The following is a 17,952-nucleotide window of genomic DNA, read 5'->3' as shown; positions in this document are numbered from 1 at the left end:
AAGCCACTCCCGAGCTGGCCCTGGGGGCGGGGGTGGGGCCGAGCTCCTAAACGGGAACTGCACTGTCGGAGAAGTCGAGTCACCTTTTCCGTGGTTCCATTCTCAGCGCTTGGTCATTGAGCCCGGTCTCAGTCTCTCACTGTTTCCGGACCTGGGATCTCATGGTGTCAGCTTCTCTGGCCTCCGTAGGTCCGCCAAAGGTAAAGGCTGAGCCCCGCGTCAGTGGGCTCCCTCTGCGCTTGGGGCTGGGGACCCAGCTGTGTGCTCTGGAGTTGAACCGGTTTATTTTGCCACCTTTCAAGGTGGCTTCGGAGATCTGCTCCTGGAAGAGGTTCCCTAGAGCCCTCAGAAGGGGCACAGAATTCTCATATCCCCTGTGATAGTTTGTCAAGCATCAGATGTTCCTTTAGCCCCTAAAGTTGAATGAGATGGTTGGGTTTTTGGCGATGAAATCATTTGGTTAGAATTTTGGTGAATGAACAGGTGATTTGTTTTTCATTAGCCAACATTATCTTGCACCCAGTAAATACCCGGCTTCTTCAGGACCAGAGGACCTAGCATTCCAGAATATTGCTTTTGGTAGGGTTGACCCTAGACCTTGTACATTTGTGACAGAAATTGGTCTTCATTGCATCCTGGACCTCCTATTTTTTTTTTAATTTTTTTTTCAACGTTTATTTATTTTTGGGACAGAGAGAGCCAGAGCATGAACGGGGGAGGGGCAGAGAGAGAGGGAGACACAGAATCGGAAACAGGCTCCAGGCTCTGAGCCATCAGCCCAGAGCCCGACGCGGGGCTCGAACTCCCGGACCGCGAGATCCTGACCTGGCTGAAGTCGGACGCTTAACCGACTGCGCCACCCAGGCGCCCCTGGACCTCCTATTTTTAACTGGCTTGTTTTCTGTTCTTTCAGCTCCCCACACCCCACTTCTCATAAATCCATTAATATTAAGGTGTTAATGACTTAATATGTTTACCTCACGGGGCTGTGGAGAGAACAATGTTGAGGCCCTGATGAAGTTTTTTGTTGTAGTTGTAAATTGTTTTTAAGCTCCTGTTGGAAATCCAAGTGGAAAAAGACCACTGGCTTGGCTTGTGGGACTTCTCCTGGCAGGGGATGAACATTTCTGGTAACACAATTTTAGGTGCCTCACTTTAGGTCAGAGCAGTGAAATGGAACTTGGAGGCCTATTCTGGGATAGTTTGTCGGTGACTGTATGTAGCATTCTAGTTGATGCTCTCTGAACTTATCCCCTTAGTGCTACTAGTAATGATTGTTAGAATCTATTGAGCCATGTACTGTGATCAGTTCTTTACATAGTTTTCTCATGTAATCCTCATAATAACTCTGTGTTGTAAGCACTACAGTTATAGCCATGTTAGGATGGAAAGGAGACTAAGAGGTTAAGTGCCTTGCCCCCAAATCACCCAACTAATGAGGGGCTGAACTGAGCCATCTGACTTGTGTTCCTATCCCCTGTTACACCACTTGTGCTGTCTTATATTTTAGGAACACCAAATAGCTCACAGGTGAGGACTAAGTGATGAAAAATTTCTCTTCCAAGCTGAAGCATGAGTTTTGTTCCTTGACTCCATCTCAGATGCGCTGCAGAGACTTTGGGCCACTCTTACCTCACTGATTTCTTACCCTCTTCACAACTTGACTTTTAACATGGGGCCAATTGCCACATTACGACTATAAGCCCCCACCCCTGAGTATACCTGGCTTAATGAAGCTTCTGGGGCTCTCAGTTCAGTAGTAATTATCCTGAAGTTAGGAGACGGTAACCCTGGATTCTAGGGATGTGTGCCTGACTCAACTTCTTCCTTTCCTGCTAGCTAGGGAAGAAATGAGGGTGGGGTAAATGATAAGGATTTCCCAGCAGCCATCCCAGAGAGCCTGAGGGTGAGTGTGTGCTTGTTTTATCTGGGATGGATGGAGCCCTTTAGGCAGGGACACCACAGGAGAAAATGTCCTCCTTGATCCCATTTCTGGGCCTTTGCTCAAACTGTTTCTTTTTCCTGAAAAGCTAACTTGCCACCTGTACCCATCCTCCTGCCTTTAATTCCTATTCATCTCTCAAGATTTAGCTCTAAGGCCATTTCCTTTGTGACAACCTTACCACACACACAGTTCCTTCCCCCAAGCCAGATTACCGGTTATCCTGTCCTAGAGCACTTTTTTTACATCTCAGGGAAGCCCTGACCATCTCCCTTAGTTGTTTTTCCACATGGAAGGTTGTAACCTCTTTTTATTTTAAATTTTTTTTAATGTTTATTATTTTTGAGAGAGAGAGAGAGAGAGAGAGAGAGAGAGAGAGAGAGAGAGAGAGTCATGAGCATGAGTGGGGAGGGACACAGAGAGAGGGAGACACAAAATCTGAAACAGGCTCCAGGCTTTGAGCTGTCAGCATAGAACTGCATGTGGGACTTGAATTCACAAACCGTGAGATCATGACCTGAGCTGAAGTCAGATGGATGCTTGACCACCTGAGCCACCCAGATGCCCCTAGAAGGTTGTAACCTCTTTAAGGGCAAGGTCTGGCTCTTGGCGCTCCCTTTCTCTTAAATACAAGAGATTAACAAATATTGGTGCCAGCCTGGGGATACTAGGCCTTTAAGGGCCTGAGGTCTGGTGGTGGTGGGATTAAAGTACACAAAACACCTTCCTGAGGCACTAAATCCTAGAACTAGGAGTTTGTACTTTTAAATGTCACTTCAGTGAGGCCTTATCCAATTACCTATTTAAACTTGCAACCCCATCCCTGAACATTCTGTGCTCCTTCTCTACGTTATTACTCTAATGTAACATATTTTGTATTTTTTTTTTCATTTTTCTTATTATCTGTCTCTCCCTTGCCCCTCCATAATGTAAATTCCATATGGGCAGGATTTGTGTCTGTTTTATTCATCAGTGGACCCCAGAACCCATAACAGAGCCTGGCACATCATAGGTACTTAACTAATAGTTGTTAAATCAGTTAATGAATTATAGTACCATTCTAGGAATTGGCTCTTTTGTGCTCTCCTGGACCTGAAACTAGGTATCCCTAGACCGTCACCTTATAGCTATAAGGTTGCTTCAGGCTCAGTTCTCACACAGCTTTCCTTCTGCTGAGTTTTGCTTTGAGACTGCATTCCTAATGACAACTTTGACCTAGTTGGAAGTACTTCCTCTCCTTTTTTAAGGCCCAAGTTTCTGAATGGAAACTTCTTTTTTTTCAGCTATAAGCATTATTTTTATTTATTTATTTATTTATTTATTTATTTATTTATTTATTTATTTATTTATTTTTTGGTCCCCTTTTATTTATTTATTTTTTCCTGAATGGAAACTTCTAAAGTGAAAATGTAAAGGGGCTGTACTTCTTGTTGGTAGGAAGGTGGACTTACACTGAGAGGAGAGGGTGTAGATTCTCAGATGTCTCGAAGCCTTTCAGGCATTTGGCAAGGAAGAAAGTTATTGTGCAATGGGGAAGTGTGCAGCTCCAAAGAATAAAAGGTGGCCCAAGTTCGGTTTCTGGCCTCAAGTTTCCCTTAGCTTTTTAGGCATGAGGAGACTATTGGATTATAAACTTTATGGAAAAGACACTGCTGAGTTCTATGTGTAGTACTTGACTAGTTTTATACTAGGAGAATTATTCAGTGTGAGGAAACCACTATGTGACATTAAAGAAAAAAAGTTACCATTGTGTTTAAATGTTGTTTGAAATATTCAGCAAGAAAAAAAAAAAAAAAAGCTAGAATTCCCTAAAAGACAGGCTTGGAAGGAGTTGGGTCCTTGATAGGGTAAATGTGTGATTTTCTATCATGTGATGTGTGTTAAATTCTTTAAAACTGACATTTGTATTAAAAAATGTCTGCTCAGCCTCCTCTTCTCCTAAATTTATCTTCCCAGCTTCTGAACAGTGAAGTGACCTAGGGCTCAGTCCATGTACTTTTTTCCATCCAAAATCTTCCCAGAAGCACCCATCCAGCCCCATGGCTTGAAATACCATCTATCTATACACTCGTCACTCCCACATTTATTTGTGTGACCCAAGTCTTTCTTCTAAGCTGCAGCCTCATACATCCAATGACCTATTCGACATCTCTACTTGGGTGTCAAATAGATATCAAATGTAACAGGGCCAAAACTGGATTCCTGATTCTTCTCAAATCTCCAGCCCTTTCCCTCAGCCTTCCCCATCTCAGTAAAATGGCACCATCATCCACTCAGTTGCTCAAGTCAAGAACCTAGGTTTGCCCTTGATTCCTCCCCTTCTCTCACCTCTCCATATCCAATTCATCAGCAAGTCCTGTTGACCTGATCTTCCAGCTGTGTCATATATTCTACCACATGTCTCCATCTTCTCTGCCTATTACTCTAGTCCAGGCAACACAAGGCCACAATAAACATATTTGCACAGTACTCAAGAATGGATGTAGATATATATAACACACACAGATATTCTATGGGATAGCTTTCTAGTAGAATTGTTGGGTCAAAGGATATTTACATTAAAAAATGTGAATAGGCTGTGCCAAAGTGACATCCAGGAAGGTTTACATTCTTACCACAGAGAATGCTTTTCTGTATGCCCTTGCTGAGGATGGCCAGATTTTTGCTAATCTGGTAGGTTAAACATGGTATCTAACTGATTTAACTTTCATTTCTCTAATTACTAGTAAGGCTGAGTATTTTTGTGTGTATACTAGCTATTTGTATTTTTTCTGAGACTTGCTCCTTAATATCCTTTGAACATCTTTCTTTTGAGTTATATATTTAATTTGTTTGTAAGAACACAACGTTTATTAGGGGTATTTATTCATAGCCTGTTACACAGTACAAGTTTTTTTCTCTTGTCATATGTCATAACTTTGTTCATGATGTGTACCCCTCTTGTAATCAGATAAAACACACTATAAAACATTTAAAAAAAAACATGTTCATGGGATGCCTGGGTGGCTCAATTGGTTGAGCGTCTGACTCTTGATTTCAGATGGGATCATGATCCCACATTCGTGGGGTCGAGCCCCATGTTGGGCTCTGCACTGAGCATGGAGTCTGCTTAGGATTCTCTCTTTCTTTCCCTCTCTCTCTCCCCCCCCCCCCCCGCCCCACTTCCTCACTCGTGCACACTCTCTCTTTCTTAAAAAAAAAATGTTCATTAGATTTAACAATTAGGAGATCAGTGATGACATCAGTACAGCAGGAGAAGAGAAGGCAGATTGTAGAGGATTAGGGAGTAAGCACTAAAAATGACTGATAAGGAATATGGTATACACTTTGAAAGGCTTGGCTACAATGGGAAGGAGAGAGTGTTTCTTATAGACAGTTGGGCTCAAGGAACAAGATAATCTTGTAAATTTTGTTTATTTTAGGAGAGAGATGAACCCATTTATGTGTAGATGGCGTAGAACTTGATACGTCATTGCTGAGGAAGCAGAAGGGTGAGGGCTCCAAATTGAAAGAGGTGGAAAGACTGGCCTTAGAGAAGGGGAGATAGTTCTTCCATTGAGACAGGAGGGAAAGGGGCAGGATTCATGAAGCTGTCGAGAAGGAAGCAGCTGTGGAAGGACAAGATTTTGAGGAAGGTCCCATGTGATGCAAGCAGTGAGGGATTGGGATAGCATTTGAGAGGGATGAAAAGAGGAGCTTTTTAGAGGCCTATAATCCAGATTACGACATCATAGGGAGCCAAGAAAGGCTTGAATAACTTGAATTTGTCTCCATGCCTACTCACAGAATCCTGTGTCCATTCTCTCCAGCAGCACTCATCATCCCAGGTGTAGAAGCAGAGTGTAGATGATATAGTTTGGGGGATTTTTCTGGGTAGCTGTGACAGAAATATAAAAGGGCAGGAGATTGGGCAGTGCTGGCAGAATAGAAATAGAAATGGAAATGGAAATAGAAATAGAAATAGAATAGAAGTGGTGGAACTCTGTGGCTTTCATATCTGTGATTATATAATTCTACTTTGAACTTGAGTAATTCTTAAGAGATGGAAAATTTTCATGGCATCTTGCACTATTTTTTGTTTGTAGCTGTATTAATTCAGGCATCAGAATAGCTTTACTAACAGTGCCCTTAAAGTATTGTTTGTAACTTGCCAGAAAGCATGGGTTGATTTACTGAGGGCCTACAATGTGCTAGTTTCTAGGCTAGGCACTTGAGAGAGAGTGGAGAAGAAGACCATGGCCTTTTGTTCATGGAACTTACTTCATCAGGAGAGGTAATGTGTTAAACGTTTAACTATCACATAATTAGTGATTTCATTGCATTTGTGGTAAGTTCAGTGAAGTTTAATTTTTTAAAAATCAAATTGTCACATTGCTTTCTCTAACAGGTTTTATCAATTTACATTTGCCAACAAAGTGTGAGAGTACCTCTTACATCTTCCCTTTTTAAAATTGAATATTGTCTTTTAAAAAAATTTGCTTAATTGATAGGCATATATGAAAGCATTGTTATTACCAGTAAGAGTAAAACTTTTTCTTTGTTACATCTACTGGCCATTTGATCTTCCTTCAAGAATTATCTGTTCATGCTCTTCTTCCGTTACTTACCTCTCCTTGTTTTTAGTAGATCTCTCCTCAGTGTTTGAACCCATTAGCCACCCTTCTCTCTCTCCTCTCTTAGCTCTGGAAATTATAAAATATATTTTACTTAGTCTCTGGCCATTCCCTTTGGATCTCCTTTGAACTTCTTTCTTATCTGCCTTGGAAATGTTGGTGTGATTAGGGATCTGGCCACATTTTATTCCTTGACCCAACAAAAATATAGCAAACATAAGTCTTATGTTCTTCTCTCCATATCCTACTCCCCAGAGGTAACAGTATTAAATTTATATCTCTTCCCAGACATTTTCCATGCATATATAAAATATTTCCTTCCTTCCTTCCTTCCTTCCTTCCTTCCTTCCTTCCTTCCTTCCTTCCTTCCTTCTTTCCTTCCATCTATTCATCCATCCATCCATCCATCCATCCATCCATTCTGTCTTCACTTATATGTTAAAAAATACACATGGAATCATCATGTATATGTTTTGCAATTGATTTTTACTTAATATTTGAGGCAAGCCTTTGATGTCAGTAAAAATAGAATTATCTCTTTCTTTTTAACAGTGGCATAGTATTCCATTATATGTATATGCCATAATTTATTTAGTCAGTTTCTTATTGATATATGTTTATATTGTATAACTTTTTTGATTATTCAAACACTGAGCATCCTTATGATATATACAGTAAAACCTTGGATTGTGAGTAACCTGTTCTACAAGTGTTCTGCAAGATGAGCAAACATTTCTAATAAATTTTAACTGGATAAATAAGTGATGTCTTGCAATATGAGTAGTATGTGATGCTGAATGTCACATGATCACAACTGAGCCAATGGTTCATGAAATTAACTTTGATATACAAGTGCTTTAGATTACAAGCATGTTTCTAGAATGAATTATGCCTACAAACCAAGGTTTTACTGTATTTGTGTATATACTTGAATATCATTAGTTTTTCAAAATGGAATTGCTCCATTGAAAAATGGTAAGTGGTAGGGTGTCTGGGTGGCTTAGTCAGTTGAGCGTCCGACTTTAGTTCAGGTTGGGATCTCACAGTTTGTGGGTTCAAGCCTCATGTCAGGCTCTGTGCTGATAGCTCAGAGCCTGGAGCCTGCTTTAAATTCTGTGTCTGCCTCTCTCTCTGCTTCTCGCCTGCTTGCTCTCTCTCTCTCTCTCAAAAATAAATAAACATTAACAAAAAATCTAACAGAAAAGTGGTAAGTGGTGCTAAAGATCCAGAGAAATTTAGGAAGATAAAGGCTGACTACTGTCCACTGGATGGAGGTTTCTGGTGACCTTAGAGCAATTTCAGGGGGTGAGTGGGTTAGAATGCTTCTTTTGGTGGGTTAAGAAATGATTGGGGATAGGAGGTGGAGGTAGTGAATATGGACAATTCCTTAGAGAAATTTGGCTTTGCAGAGCAGTGAGAGTGGTAGTAGGGGAAGGGTTGAGATTTATGGATTTTTTTTTTTAATTTAGGAGGGACTTAGACATCTTTAAAAGCTGATGGGAAGGAAGGGATAATTTTTTATACGAGATTCTTTTTTTTAGTTAATTTTATTTATTTTTGAGAGAGAGAGAGCAAGCAGGGTAGGGGCAGAGAGAAAGGGGAGAGAATCCCAAGCAGGCTCTGCACCATCAGCACGGAGCCCCATGTGGGGCTTGAACTCATGAACCTCAAGATCATGACCTGAGCTGAAACCAAGAGTTGGGGGCTCAACAGAATGAGCCACCCAGCTACCCCGGAAGAAAGGGATAATTAATGGAACAAAGTCCCTACAGGGTGAAGTTTTTATGCCAGACGAGAGAGGATCCAGAATGAAGTGGAGGGGATTACCCTGAAATAAGAGGAAGAACATTACAGTTGGGAAGAACAAAAAGTGAACATAGATGAAAATAGGTTTAAAGATTTGGTGACGGGAACTTGTCTGAGGGCATTTATTTTTTCTGTGATGTAAGAGGAAAGGTCATTCTTTTTTAAAAATATTTCTTTATTTTTGGGAGAGCACAAGCAGGGGAGGGGCAGAGAGAGGGGGACAGGATCCAAAGTGGGCTCTGCACTGACAGGCTGACAGCAGTGAGCCCAATGTGGGGCTTGAACTCATGAGCCATGAGATATGACCTGAGTTGAAGTCAGATGCTCGACCAACTGAGCCACTCAGGTGCCCTGAGAAAAAGTCATTCTTTTTTTTTTTTTTAATTTTAATTTTAATTTTCTAAAATTTACATCCAAATTAGTTAGCATATAGTGAAACAATGATTTCAGGAGTAGATTTCTTAATTCCCCTTACCCATTTAGCCCATGCCCCCTCCCACAACCCCTCCAGTAACCCTCAGTTTGTTCTCCGTATTTATGAGTCTCTTCTGTTTTGTCCTCCTGTTTTTATATTATTTTTGCTTCCCTTCCCTTGTGTTCATCTGTTCTGTGTCTTAAAGTCCTCATATGAGTGAAGTCATATCATATTTGTCTTTCTCTGACTAACTTTGCTTAGCATAATACCCTCTAGTTCCATCCACGTAGTTGTAAATAGCAAGATTTCATTCCTTTTGATTGCCAGGTAATACTCCATTGTATATATATACCACATCTTCTTTATCGATTCATCCATTGATGGACATTTGGGCTCTTTCCATACTTTGGCTATTGTTGATAGTGCTGCTATAAACATGGGGGTGCATGTGTCCCTTTGAAACAGCACACCTATATCTCGTGGGTAAATGCCTAGTAGTGCAGTTGCTGGGTCGTAGGGTAGTTCTATTTTTAGTTTTTTGAGGAACCTCCATACTGTTTTCCAGAGTGGCTGCAACAGTTTGCATTCCCAGAAAAGGTCATTCTTTAGAGCAGGGGTTGCAGTGGGGTAAGGTGTGGGTTGGAGATTTTTAGTGCTTGAGGAAGGTTTGAAATAGTTATTGTGGTGAACAGGAAAGCATAGTTGGAGTGTCAGGCAGTGTTGAGGTGAGCTTGGTGACAAAGAATTCATATTGATAATAATCTACCAGATTGTGTTTTTTTTTTCCCCAGTAGATCTCAGTGGCTCCAGTGCAGGCATAAAGCACAACAGTTGGGCTCTTCTAGAGTTACATTTTTATCAGATATTTGCAATGAAAATGGGTTATTGAGGATATTGACAGAGTGAAGTTGAAACATTAGAACTCAAGCTATCTAGGAAAGGAAGTGAAGACAGGAAGGAGCTGACATAGCAGCAGAAGGGTGTTTGAATTCATGATATGAAAAGTAAAGTCTTGGATGATAAACTCTTAGGTGTGACTGAATATGATATTTGATATTTTTGATGCCAGCTCATTCAATCAACAAATATTTATTGTATGAATATTATGTGCCAGACACTGCTCTAGGCACTGAAGATACTGAGATGAACAAAACAAAGTCCCTTTTCTCATCCAGCTTACTATCTAGTGGGGGAGATTATTCATTTTTATAAAAGGGCATCCTCCTTGATATGCTGATTACTGATTGTGTAGTTTTACTTAGAACTAATAATAAAGTCAAATATTTACATATACAGGGTGAGGAAAGTCCATCTAGACATTTTGAGTGCCTTGCTTTATTGTAAGTTATAGTAACTGGATTATGAAAATGCATACCTCCCCCCATAAAACTTTTTAATGTACTTTCATATGCTATGTCAGAACTGAAGATAAACCAAATATATATGTGCATAATTTGAACATTTTAGCAGTTTTAATTTTTTATGCTTTAGTATTTTTGAATATCAGGCATTGTTTCTAGCTTAGACCAGATGTTGATAATGCATGTAGTAATCTTGTTCGGGGGATTTGATGTAATATGTAAAGTAATTATGGTTAAGCGGTTTAGAAGGGAAGGAGGGCTCGTAGTACATTCATATTTTACCTTTATTTTATATTCTCCATGTATACCTACTCTTTTGTGTATATATTTTATGTATATATTTATTAATATTTTATTTGAAATAAATTAGCATTTATTTTATGTCTTATAGGTCTTAAATAAACCTTAAGATTGTCTGCCACAGGTATAGTTAAGTTTAACCACAGGTTATTTGATTGTGTTTAAGGTTTCTGTGGCCATAGCTAGGTCACAGTATCCCTAAAATTAAAAAAGAAACCAAATGCATGAAATCACAGTTAGGTGTGAACATGGGCTGGATTAGTCACAAACCATCATGATTTCTCATCTAAGGGGACTGCGTGGGTGAGTTTTAGGTGCATGGCCTGCAAGAAAGAATTGGATGCTTAGCTAGAGTTCAGTTAGAAATCCCCATCATCGGTGACCCTGGTAGAAGAGGGTCTTCTCTGAAGGGATGATGGTTTATAATAGCTTGTTGACTAAAGAAAGATAATGGTGTTACACACAGTCATGAGACTTAATGAAGAATGACAACGTGTTGGTTCTCACCACACTTTAAAAATGTTTTATGCATATAAATGACCTGGATTTTAAAACGCTGTGGTTATTTTTAGTTGGGGATTTTTGATCTTTTTAAGTTTTTGAGCTGTTAAGGAAGGGACTTTGGCAGAGAAGAGGATGAATTGGCCATCCTCCCCGGCCCCCCATCAATCTCATGGCGCTCTCATGAGACTGCCTGGCTCATATGAGAGGTAGCTCTAAGTGTAGGTCTTGCAAGCTGGAAAGAAAAATGCAATTTGACTTATATACGCATTTCTCCTGTTGCCAAGGGTGGTATTTGGACACATGGTCTCATTTTTATGATCTTTTATATATACTTACTTCTATGTACCATATTTATGGATATCTGCCTTCCAGAACTGGTGGCAGGTTTAAGACATCTGGAGTTGCTGAGGAGCAGGAAAAAGTGTGAAATCATGAAAATAAGACCATATTTTCATGTATCCAAAAAAACCACTCTGCAGGAGAAATATGTGTATTAAGACAGCTTCCCTCTGGGACTTACTTTAGAAAAGTATGTATTATTTTAAGTGGGAATTTCTTCAAACCACTTATGACCAGAATTTGGTGGCATTGAAAGGTAACCATGTGGTTTCAATCGGGAGGAAGTTATCCCCACCTGTGTGTGATTCTAAGCACTAAGGAAACATTATATTTTAGTTACTTCCCCCATATATTCCTACTGTCCTTTAGAAGGGAAATGCTGAATGAGGGGAGGTCAGGGGACTGAGAAAGTAAGCCAGACTGAGGGCCTCTCAAATGTTTATCTGTTACTAGCTGAAGACTTTTAAAAAACTCTTTTCCAGTTACTTAAGGTAAGATGTCTCTTTTCCAAACATTACCATGAATAAGCAATATTATCAGACAAAGAAGAGACTGTATAACATAGTGGTTAAGAGCTCAGACTCTGGAACCAGACTGGGTTCCAAAACCAGACTGTCACTTATAGGACAAATGACCTTGGGCAAGTTGTTTGCTCAATATGTGCCTCCCTACCCTCATTTGTAAACATAATAATGTAGTATCTGCCTCACAGTATGCTCATGAGGACTAAATGACTCCATCTTATATGAAGTGCTTAGAAAAGTGTTTGGTCCATAGTAACCATTCTAGAAGTGTTACTGGCTTTCTACTCCTCTTCCTCTTTCTTCATGTTCATCAGCTGGTGGCTATCTTTAAGATATCTAAAACTGCTCAATGCCTCACTATATGCAAACTCCACTTTTATGGAACCTGTTTTGCAAAGGATTGTAAGGGGCAAAAGAACCATGGTGCAAACCCAAAATCAGAATCTTGTAAACTTGAGAACTAGTTTATATAAATTTCTCGTTGTTAGGGGAAAATAACAACTTGGCTACCATAACACTTCTAAGAATGGACCTCAGTGTAGGAAGGCCTGGACACATTGTCTGAGGCATGGATGTGCTCTGTGGGTGAGGTTGTGGGAGTCTGGACCCCAGTTGACCATTGGGAAGCCTAAGTTGCCCTTTGGGTTTGGAACCTTGATTCTGCTCTTCTACATTATTACCACTCTTGTTTTTCTTCTTTTTGATTCTATTTTTAAAATTTATCCTATTTTGTTATGTTTTATGTATCTTTGTAAGTCATTTTAAATCCTGTCTGGAACAGTGTATAAATAAATATCTTTTAAACTGATCATATCCAATTACTAACATTTACTTAATATTTATGCTTGTCAGCCTACCTCCATGCAGAGAGATATGGTGACTTTCCATCTGGACAAGACTGCTGATTAGATTTCTCAAATTTCATAGTAAGATGTCAAAACAGCCATATACTTGTATCTTTTTCAAAGCATATGGTGAATGATAATTAAACATCTACCAAATTGGCTGCTTATTGTAGACTGGGCACTATGTTCTACCCTTTATTCATGATGTACACTGGAATCCTCACAGCCTTAGGCAGGAGCTCCTATTTTTTTTTTCAACGTTTATTTATTTTTTGGGGGGACAGAGAGAGACAGAGCATGAACGGGGGAGGGGCAGAGAGAGAGGGAGATACAGAATCGGAATCAGGCTCCAGGCTCTGAGCCATCAGCCCAGAGCCTGACGCGGGACTCGAACTCACAGACCACGAGATCGTGACCTGGCTGAAGTCGGACGCTTAACCGACTGCGCCACCCAGGCGCCCCATGGAGCTCCTATTATTAATCACTGTTTTTATAAATGGGGAAACAGAGACTCAGAGAGGTCAAATAACTTGCCCAACGTCACACAGCAAAAAAAAAAAAAAAAAAAAGGTAGGAAAGCTCTGATTGGAATCCAGGCAGCCTGCCCCCAGATTCAGTGCTTATAGGCACTATTCTAAGCAGTACTACTCGTAATTAGAAATCTAGCACATCAGAGCCCCAAGTCCTAGTAAAAGAGGCTGTTCTGTGTTACAGAACATTCACAGGTTCTGAAGGTTTTACCTCAGTGTTATGTCTTTAATATGCCCCTTTCTATCTCTACTACCACTGCCTTCTACTTTGTGCTCTCATCATCTTCCCTCTAGATTTATATCACAGCCTTCTCAAATCCATATTCTGCACAACTGTCAGAGTGTTCTAACAAGCCTTTGCATTACGTAAAACCCTTCAATGGTTCCCATTGTGAAAGGTTGATTATATGTTTCTGAGCACAGTATATCAAACTCATGGTATGATCCCACCCTACCCCCTGTCTCTTTCACATCCTCCTTTACAATTTACTACCCAGTATTGCTATACTGCTTGCCCATACCGTGTTGCTTTATGCCTCCATGCTGTGTTCTCTACTTGATTAATCAACACATACACATTATTTATAGCTAGTTCATGTGCTATTATTGTTGGTATCTCTTTCTAGTCCTCTTTCCCCAAACTGGACTTAGTGTCCATCCTTGGTATTTTCAATAATACCTTGTGAATATATTTCTTTGGTCACCATGTTCTTTTATGATTATCTATTTAAGTATCTATTTCAATAGACTGTGAACTGCTTTGGGGCAGGGGCTATGAATTATTTTATCCTTAGCCAGTTAGCACAACACTTAACATGTAGTTGGCCCTCTGAACTAGTGTGTATTCTGTAAACAGTGCAAAATACAGAGCTGCAGGTCAGGGGAAGAAGTCGGATTTTAAAGGCCTGAAACCACACAGACATTCAAAGGTAACTACCAGGACAGTAGAGGGAGGTGTCACAGAAGAATCTTTGGGCCAGATACATTTACATTATTTAACCCAGGGGCCAGAAGGGGCTCAGGGAGATGGGAGTAGGGGTCTGTATCCAAAGAAAACTTGGAAAAAGATAGAGAAACCAGATTTAGCAGCTTTATAGTTTGAATCTACCTTAAATTTGTTTGCATGGCTTTGATTAGATGTCTAAGACAGATTTTAATAAAATATTTAGAGTTGTTTTCTTGGAGGGACATCACCCTAAAATTGAAAGAGACAGTTGAGGGGCACCTGGGTGGCTCAGTTGGTTAAGCATCCGACTCCTGATTTTGGCTCAGGTCATGATCTCACTGTTTGTTGAGTTCGAGCCCCATATTAGCCTGCATAGCCTGCTTGGGATTCTCTCTCTCCTTTTTTCTCTCTCTGCCCCTACCCTGCTTGCTCTCTGTTTCTTAAAATAAATAAATAAACTTAATAAGAAAATTAAAAAAGAGAGAAAGGGACAGTTGATAAAATGACCAACACAGTATCCCAATGTAAACATTTTATTGACTGTAAGCAGTGTTACATGTTCACTCAGTTGTTACCAACCAAAAAATGTTATCAGTTGGTGCCTTTGTGCATAGGTGGCTGGATCCAGACAAGGGGATTTAGGGAAACCCTGCATTTCTGGAAGCTTTCCTTTAATGGATTTTTTTTTTTTTTTTGGTACAGTGTGCAGACTTATCACATAATCTGTTTTGGTCTCACTTTTCTGTGCTCTAAAATTCACTCTTTTACCTTCAGATTTTCAAATAGTATTTTTTTTTCCAAAAGGGGATGGATTTGCTGGCTTTTAAGGGCTATGCTTCATTTATGTTTTGGAAAACCCACACATATAATAGGTATTAATTCTGACAGTGCTTTAGATAGGTCTGCCTCAGATACTGTAATTGCTGTGGTCACAATTAGTTAATAGAGTTCACTTCTGAATATACTTTATGGCAGCACAAATCCATACTCATTATGCTACTCTACATGCATCAGGGCAACTGTATTTTACAATCATCAGAATGATTTATTCTTTCCTAATTAACATACATCATAAATATATGCAAGCAGAATCACAATGACATATGGCAATTTGTAAGAATGGTTTCCCTTCACCCTACTTTAAGCAAAGCATTTCACAACTTTTTTGATCAGTCTCTCTCACCACCAAAAAATTTTTATCACCCCTAATATATGTATATTTCCTTATAAAGTATATATTCACCACTGTACTAGTATTATATAAGACATTCATTTCTATAAAAATAGAAATACAGATGAAATGAACACTTTACAGTTAATTTTAATATTTATTAATGGTGTCATAGCCCTTACTCTCATTTTGGTGAGAAAACTGACATTAATGTGCTTTATTTATTTATTATTTTATTTTTTACAATTAAAAAAAATATTTTTTTAAAAATTTACATCCAAATTAGTTAGCATATAGTGAAACAATGATTTCAGAAGTAGATTCCTTAGTGCCCCTTACCCATTTATCCCATCGCCCCTCCCACAATCCCTCTAGTAACCCTCTGTTTGTTCTCCATATTTATGAGTCTCTTCTGTTTTGTCCCCCTCCCTGTTTTTATATTATTTTTGTTTCCCTTCCCTTATGTTCATCTGTTTTGTCTCTTAAAGTCCTCATATGAGTGAAGTCATATGATTTTTGTCTTTCTCTGACTAATTTCACTTAGCATAATACCTTTCAGTTCCATCCACATCGTTGCAAATGGCAAGATTCCATTCTTTTTGATTGCCGAGTAATACTCCATGGTATATATATACCACATCTTCTTTATCCATTCATCCGTGAATGCACAATTTGGGCTCTTTCCATACTTTGGCTATTGTGGATAGTGCTGCTATAAACATGGGGGTGCATGTGTCCCTTTGAAACAGCACACCTGTATCCCTTGGATAAATGCCTACTAGTGCAATTGCTGGGTTGTAGGGTAGTTCTATTTTTACTTTTTTGAGGAACCTCCATACTGTTTTCCAGAGTGGCTGAACCAGCTTGCATTCCCACCAACAATGCAAAAGAGATCCTCTTTCTCTGCATCTTTGCCAACATCTGTTGTTGCCTGAGTTGTTAATTCTAGCTATTCTGACAGGTGTGAGGAGGTATCTCATGGTGGTTTTGATTTGTATTTGCCTGATGATGAGTGATGTTGAGCATATTTTCATATGTGTATTTACTATTCATATATTTTCTTTGGTGATGTATTTGTTCAAAGTTTTGTCCACTTAAAAATTTTGGTTGTGTAGGGTTTTTTTTAAATTATAGTTTTGAGAGTTCTTTGTATATTCTGGATACAAGTCCTTATCACATACACTATTTACAAATATTTTCTTCCAGTAAAAGGCTTGCCATTTTATTTTTTATTAGCATCTTTCAAAGAGAAGAAGTTTTTAATTTTACTGAAGTCTAGTTTACTAACTTCTGGATCATATTTTAAGTGTCATAACTAGGAAATCTTCACATTTTTAAAAATTTTACTTTTGGATATCCAGTTTTTCCAGCATCATTTGTGGAAGTGACTATCATTTCTCTGCTGAATTCTTTTGTACCTTTATCAAAAATCAAGTGACTGTAAACATAAGGTTTTATTTCTGGACTCTTCTGTTGTTCTCTTTATCTTTCTGTATGCCAATTCCACTCTCACTTGATTATTGTAGATTTACAATAAGTCTTGAAATCAGGTTATGTAAATCTTCTAACTTTGTTCTACATATGTTTTGAACCTCACAATATATTGTTACATATTTTTTTTACTTTTAAAAGTCAATTATTGGGGCACCTGTGTGACTCAGTCAGTTAAGCCTCTGACTTCGGCTCAGGTCATGGATCTCACGGTAGTTTCAGCCCTGTGTGGGGCTCTGCACTGACATCCCAGAGCCTGGAGCCTATCTCAGATTCTGTGTTTCCCTTTCTTTCTGTCCCTCCCCCACTCACACTCTGTTTCTTTCTCTCTCAAAAATAAATAAACATTAAAAATTTTTTTAAAGTCAATTATTTTTTTATGTTTATTTACTTACTTTTACAGAACAAGAGCATGAGCTGTGGAGGGGCAGAGGGAGAGGGAGAGGTAGAGAAAATCCCAAGCAGGCTCCATGCTATCAGCATAGAGCCCAACACAGGGCTTGATCTCACACACCATAAGATCATGACCTGAGCTGAAACCAAGAATAGGATGCTTAACCAACTGAGCCACCCAGGCAGTCTGGCAGTCAATTATTTTTTTATTAAAGTGTAGCTGACACACACTGTTACATTAGTTTCAGATGTACAACATGGTGATTTGACAAGTTTGTACATTATGCTCTGCTCACAAGCAAAGCTACCATCTGTCACCATACAATACTATTACAATACCATTGTATTCCCTATGCTATAACTTTTATTCCTGTGACTTATTTACTTCATAACTGGAAGCCTGTATCTCCCATTACTCTTCACCTATTTTGCCCATACCCCCATGTTTCTCCCCTCTAGAAACCATCAGTTTATTCTATATATTGATGGGTCTGTTTCTGCTTTTTGTTTGTTTGTTTGCTCATTTGTTTTGTTTTATAGATTCCACATGTAAGTGAAATCATATTGTGTTTGTCTTTCTCTAACTTATTTAACTTAGCATAATATTTTCTGGGTCCATCCATGTTGCAGATGGCAACATCTCATTTTTTTATGGTAATATTCCAGTGTGTGTGTGTGTGTGTGTGTGTGTGTACACCATATATTCTTTGCCCATTCATCTATGAGAAAAAAATATTTTTAGGGTTCCTGGGTGGCTCAGCTGGTAAATATT

At 39.2% G+C, this 17,952-nt stretch overlaps 1 protein-coding gene across 10 annotated transcripts in view; it reads left to right on the top strand.

Annotated features, from left to right (window-relative positions):
- SYTL4 (synaptotagmin like 4) overlaps positions 1-17,952 on the top strand; it is a 204,545-nt gene that overhangs the window by 154,362 nt on the left and 32,231 nt on the right. The gene's annotated exons all lie outside the window — the stretch shown is intronic.

This window comes from Acinonyx jubatus, chromosome X (genome assembly GCF_027475565.1).
Source record: "Acinonyx jubatus isolate Ajub_Pintada_27869175 chromosome X, VMU_Ajub_asm_v1.0, whole genome shotgun sequence".
NCBI lineage: Eukaryota > Metazoa > Chordata > Mammalia > Carnivora > Felidae > Acinonyx > Acinonyx jubatus.
Note: the sequence above shows the minus strand (reverse complement) of the source record. Positions and strands in the feature narration are given on the sequence as shown.